Source organism: Rhinoraja longicauda, chromosome 11, assembly GCF_053455715.1.
Source record: "Rhinoraja longicauda isolate Sanriku21f chromosome 11, sRhiLon1.1, whole genome shotgun sequence".
Taxonomy (NCBI): Eukaryota; Metazoa; Chordata; class Chondrichthyes; order Rajiformes; family Arhynchobatidae; genus Rhinoraja; species Rhinoraja longicauda.
Window position 1 is genome coordinate 23,957,416 of NC_135963.1, and position 5,984 is coordinate 23,963,399.

At 43.1% G+C, this 5,984-nt stretch overlaps 1 protein-coding gene across 4 annotated transcripts in view; it reads right to left on the reverse strand.

Annotated features, from left to right (window-relative positions):
* gpbp1l1 (GC-rich promoter binding protein 1-like 1) overlaps positions 1–4,715 on the reverse strand; it is a 65,983-nt gene extending 61,268 nt beyond the window's left edge. For 3 of the 4 annotated variants that reach the window (XM_078408481.1, XM_078408482.1, XM_078408479.1), the window contains exon 1: positions 4,467–4,715. The gene's annotated coding sequence lies outside the window, so the exon portion shown is untranslated. The remainder of the gene's footprint in view (positions 1–4,466) is intronic. The other variant, XM_078408480.1, reaches the window with a different exon arrangement.
* Positions 4,716–5,984: the final 1,269 nt, after the last annotated feature.

The following is a 5,984-nucleotide window of genomic DNA, read 5'->3' on the forward strand; positions in this document are numbered from 1 at the left end:
GTTACTCTATCGGTGCAGCAATCAGCATAGCGTTCTCCGCGTCTTCTCCACACTTTGACCCTATGATCCAACTGCCGTAGGCAGAATCTGGACTCATCGCTGAACATAACGTTCCTCCACATGTTCAGGTTCCAGTGCACGTGTTGCCGACACCAGTGCAAACGGGCCTGACGGTGAAGGGCAGTCATGGCAGGCCTCCTGGCAGCCCTATGAGACCGGAGATCAGCTGCGTGCAGTCTGTTCCGAATTGTTTGGGCAGAGAGCCGTCGGCCATATCGTCCTGCAAACCTTGACTGCAAATCTGTAGAAGACAGCCTACGGTTCCTAAGTGCTGACGGGGTGAGGAAAAGGTCTTCTTCGGGTGTCGTCTTCTTGGGACGCCCACTTCGCGGCCTGTCTCTGACATCCCCCGTTATATGGAACTTGGCCTTCACTTTGGAGATGGTACTAGGGCTCACTCCAAATAATGCCGCAACTTGGTTTTGCGGAACACCAGCTTGAAGTTGCCCTATCGCACGGGCCCTATCCAGATCAGTCAAACGTGGCATGCCGATTCTTGGAGCAGACACCTACTGACCAATGTAGCAGGGCCCATGCTCACAGATGCTGCCAATCAGGTGCCAATCAGGCACCTGATTGTCAGCACCTGGGGGTACCAGAAGCTCAAAACAAGTCAATAGCAACAGCAGAATAAGCTGTTTGGCATTGGCAGAGAAGATTTGGCAAATTTTTCATGGGCGCAACCCATATACTCAGCTCTGCTGCTCATCCCACAAATGCATGTTCCTTACAAATGTGGCACCATTTAAAAGGGAAATAAACAGGCCTTCCAACGGTATAAGATTTATTGCCAAGAAGCATTGTTACAACAAAGAAATAATCTACCAAACACAAATTTCCTTACTTTTTGTGCTATGTTTATATATATATACACATATACATACACTGGCAAATTTTGCTTTAAATTGCAAATGCCATTGACTCCAAAAAATAACCACAATGTACGAAAATCCACCTACCTCGATCTTCTTTTCAAAACATAAACCAACCTTCAACATTGTAGTACATACGATAACTTTTTCCAAACTGGCACTCTCACATGAGACCTCACTTTTATTCTCTGTCATTTTTACTGCTGCAAACTTCCAATGGTGTCTCAGCTAGCAAATCAAAATGCTCATTTACAAATTACTTTATGGATCTATCCCATGCAACATTGGCCACCTCTTGCAGGTACTGCTGTCTTGCATCTCCAACAACCTGGCTTGATTCTGACCTCGGGTACTGTCTGGCGCATTCTCGTGATCAGATAGATTTTGCCCAAATACTCCTGTTTCCTCCATATGCTGAATGTTTGGATAATTGGTGACTGCAAGTTATCCCTACGCAAGTGCCTGATGAGAGAAACAGGGGGAGTTAATGGACATATGAAAGAATGGATAACTAGGAATTGTGGTGAAATGGCTTTGATCTAAGTTGCCATAAATTTCAAGGGCCAAATGACAGTATTTATGTTCATATGGTAATATATAACCTTCCACTTCTGATTACAAATCAGTATTTTTTCTATCATAGAAACATAGAAAATAGGTGCAGGAGTAGGCCATTCGGCCCTTCGAGCCTGCACCGCCATTCAATATGATCATGGCTGATCATCCAACTCAGTATCCTGTACCTACCTTCTCTCCATACCCCCTGATCCCTTTAGCCACAAGGGCCACATCTAACTCCCTCTTAAATATAGCCAATGAACTGGCCTCAACTACCTTCTGCGGCAGAGAATTCCACAGATTCACCACTCTCTGTGTGAAAAAAATAAATCATCTCGGTCCTAAAAGACTTCCCCCTTATCCTTAAACTGTGACCCCTTGTTCTGGACTTCTCCAACATCGGGAACAATCTTCCTGCATCTAGCCTGTCCAACCCCTTAAGAATTTTGTACGTTTCTATAAGATCCCCCCTCAATCTTCTAAATTCCAGCGAGTACAAGCCAAGTCTATCCAGCCTTTCTTCATATGAAAGTCCTGCCATCCCAGGAATCAATCTGGTGAACCTTCTCTGTACTCCCTCATTGGTAAGAATGTCTTTCCTCAGATTAGGAGACCAAAACTGTACGCAATACTCCAGGTGTGGTCTCACCAATGCCCTGTACAACTGCAGCAGAACCTCCCTGCTCCAAAACTCAAATCCCCTCGCTATGAATGCCAACATACCATTCGCTTTCTTCACTGCCTGCTGCACCTGCATGCCTACTTTCAATGACTGGTGTACCACGACACCCAGGTCTCGTTGCATCTCCACTTTTCCTAATCGGCCACCATTCAGATAATAGTCTGCTTTCCTGTTCTTGCCACCAAAATGGATAACCTCACAATTATCCACATTATACTACATCTGCCATGCATTTGCCCACTCACCTAACCTATCCAAGTCACGTTGCAGCCTCCTAGCATCCTCCTCACAGCTAACACTGCCCCACAGCTTCGTGTCATCCGCAAACTTGGAGATGTTGCATTCAATTCCCTCGCCCAAATCATTAATATATATTGTAAATAGCTGGGGTCCCAGCACTGAGCCTTGCGGTACCCCACTAGTCACTGCCTGCCATTCTGAAAAGGACCCGTTTATTCCTACTCTTTGCTTCCTGTCTGCCAGCCAGTTCTCTATCCACATCAATACTGAACCCACAATACCGTGTGCTTTAAGTTTGCATACTAATCTCTTATGTGGGACCTTGTCGAAAGCCTTCTGGAAGTCCAGATATAACACATCCACTGGTTCTCCCTTATCCACTCTACTAGTTACATCCTCGAAAAATTCTATAAGATTCGTCAGACATGATTTACCTTTCATAAATCCATGCTGACTTTGTCCAATGATTTCACCACTTTCCAAATGTGCTGCTGTCCCATCTTTAATAACTGACTCTAGCATTTTTCCCACTACCGATGTTAGACTAACTGGTCTGTAATTTCCTGTTTTCTCTCTCCCTCCCTTTATGAAAAGTGGGGTTACATTAGTAAAAGTGGGGTTACATTAGCCAATCATGCCAATTTCATCAAAATATGAACCTTGCATTCTGGAATTTTCATGCTCAGCCATTCTCTTTTGCTTTCGCTCCCCAGGTTTGGAGGTTCTTCAGTAATCAGAAACCTCACCAAAAGTATATATTGCAGTATATGCCTATATACACCCTAGAAGGATCTGACAAAAAAACAGCAACTAATCTGCTTCAAGATAATATTGCTATATCCTGATCGATATTAGACAAACAAATCTTCTACAATGATACTTGATCCAAGTTCAAGGCAATGGTAGTAGAAGTTAGAAACAGATACAGATGATTAATAATAGTACTGCATACGAACAAGTGAATGGAAACTCTTCACTCTTGATAATGTGGCTAAAAACATTCCATTAATGTTTTGGTCCAATAATTACCATGTGGTTAGAATATATCTTAATGAAACAAAATACCAGGATAGTTTTAAGTATAATATGTTGCCTATGCATTAATAAATATGGGAGCTTTCTCCGCAATTTCATTAAGTGATGCTGAGGTAAAAAAAAACCAATTTGAATGCTCAAATTAAAATATTTCCAGGTCAACACTCCAAAAGACTATTCTAGTAACATTTAAAGTATACAATTTTGTAAGCTTGCTATCTACAACTTTGTCATTAATCCAAATAGATAAAAAGCCCAAAATATATTTTGAAATTATTAGTTCGGATTCCACTGAAATTAACATGTCGATGATGTAAATAGAAACATATGAAAGTAGAATAAAACTTCCATAAAGAGTTATGAATATAATTAGAAGTCGACGTAAGCAATTGCAAAGGACTGCAATGGAAGTGAATTATCATATCATCATATAAATTTCTATGACCTAAAAATGTAAATGGTTTAGGATCCTTCACGCGAAGGGAGAGATATTCCACATAGCCATCTACGGCTGCCATTTCTGGCAAAGTCCACAAACAGGACGTATTGAACATATAATTTGCGGGGGGGTTTCATGTTTATAAGTAAAAGAAACCCAAATCAAAAGGTTCCAGCTTCCACAATAATAATTCTAGTTCAGTCCTAATAGACAAGCCGTTACCATACCCCACGTCAAAAGAAAACATTATTCAAACGTAGATTTCCAACAATCCACATTGCGGTGCACAAATGGGAACTGTGGACTAACAAATACAAGGTGCAAGTTTAGGCCACAAAACAAATATCACAAAACACGGAAAAACTGATACTGGAGAAATCTTCCGTTACATTCAGTATAGGTTGCACGGCACAGCGGAGAAAAAGATAAAAGTAAGTGCACATTTGGTTATAAAATGTAACGACAGTAAAAGGCAGAGGACGGCGTAAGGCGGCTGGTGTAGCCCACGATGATAACAACAACAAACACTGGGCCAAAATGGCGACAAAGCAGCTGCAGAGTAATAACATTGGCTGCCTACCTACACGGGGGAAGGAGGAGACGGCAATGGGTCAGCGTCGGTCCCTTCCTTCAGGGCCTGGAGCTTTTGTCTTTTCTCTCTCCGTCTCCCTAACCAAGGTATTTCCGAGGTGTTTGTTCTTTTTTGTTTGTAATCATCGACTCCCACTGCTGTGCCCTCTCTCTCTCTCTCGCTCGCTCGCTGCTGCCGCCGCTGCCCACAGCTCTGCGCCGCAGTTTTTTTCTCTCTCTTTCCCCCGCCCCCCTTCGCTGCTCGCACTCGACGCTCCGCGTGCTCGTGCCTGCGCTCGTTCTCACCTCAGACGCCGCGTGCTCGTGCTGGCTCCGGTTCTCGTTCGCCCTCTGGCGCTCCTCGTGCACGTGCGTGCGTACGCGCGCGTGGGGAGGGGGGACTCTCCGCCAAAACACGGAAGAAAGCGTTCGAGGCAGGGTCACGTGCTCCGTTTGGCTCTTCGGCGTCACAAGCGATTGGAACTCTGAAGGAGCGTGTGTGCCCCCCCTCGTGCAAGAACAGTGCAATTGCCTGCTTCCCCCCCAGTTGTGTGACTTGCCTTTCTCACTCGTGTTGATCAGCACCAGATTTGTCTGAAAGCTGACGGAAAACAAATATAATATTAATAAAAAGCTACCAATACATTGGGGAACGGCATTTCTCGATGTTGTCATGCTCGCTCCGTTTATTTGGTGTCACTATTGTTATGCTAAGTAACACCATAATTTACTTAAATTGTAAATTTAAGTAAAAAATCACTTAATTTTTGAGTAAATTTACTATTGTTATGTTAAGGTTCTGAATGTGCGGCGTCTCTGAAAAGATGGGCTTTTCGTATTAACACGCAGGCAAATTCACAGGAATTGTTTGATCTGAAATTTAACCTGGTTCTAAAACAATCACTTTGGAGATCCTTTATTCACAAAATGCTGGAGTAACTCAGCAGGTCAGGCAGCATCTCGGGAGAGACGTCACCCATTCCTTCTCTCCCGAGATGCTGCCTGACCTGCTGAGTTACTCCAGCATTTTGTGAATAAATACCTTCGATTTGTACCAGCATCTGCAGTTATTTTCTTATACTTTGGAGATCCTTGTTTACTGCTACTTACAACCTATGGGAATAGTGAATGAACCATCTCAAATTTTGTGAAAATCGGTATGGGAAAACAAAATGCATATTTTTATAAAGTATAATGAATGATATAAAACAAATTGTGAGGTGTAATATACTTTACCTTTTGTAAAACAGAAGGGACCAATCCCCCAAATTATCCAACCAACAACCAGTAACGCTGCTGCTCCACCCGATCACTGCCCGGGGATCTTTGTTTTTCCTTTTTGGCTCGCAACTAAAATTATCCGCATTTTATAAAAAATTGTTAATCTCTTTCACGAGGGAATAGAATTCAAGTTACCAATCATTCAATTTGTGAACAATTACTTGTCAAATTCAACAGCTCCATGCCATTTCCCGGAACCCAACTCTGATTCTGATGTTGCTGGCCGGTGCGTTAACCCGGACGGCAA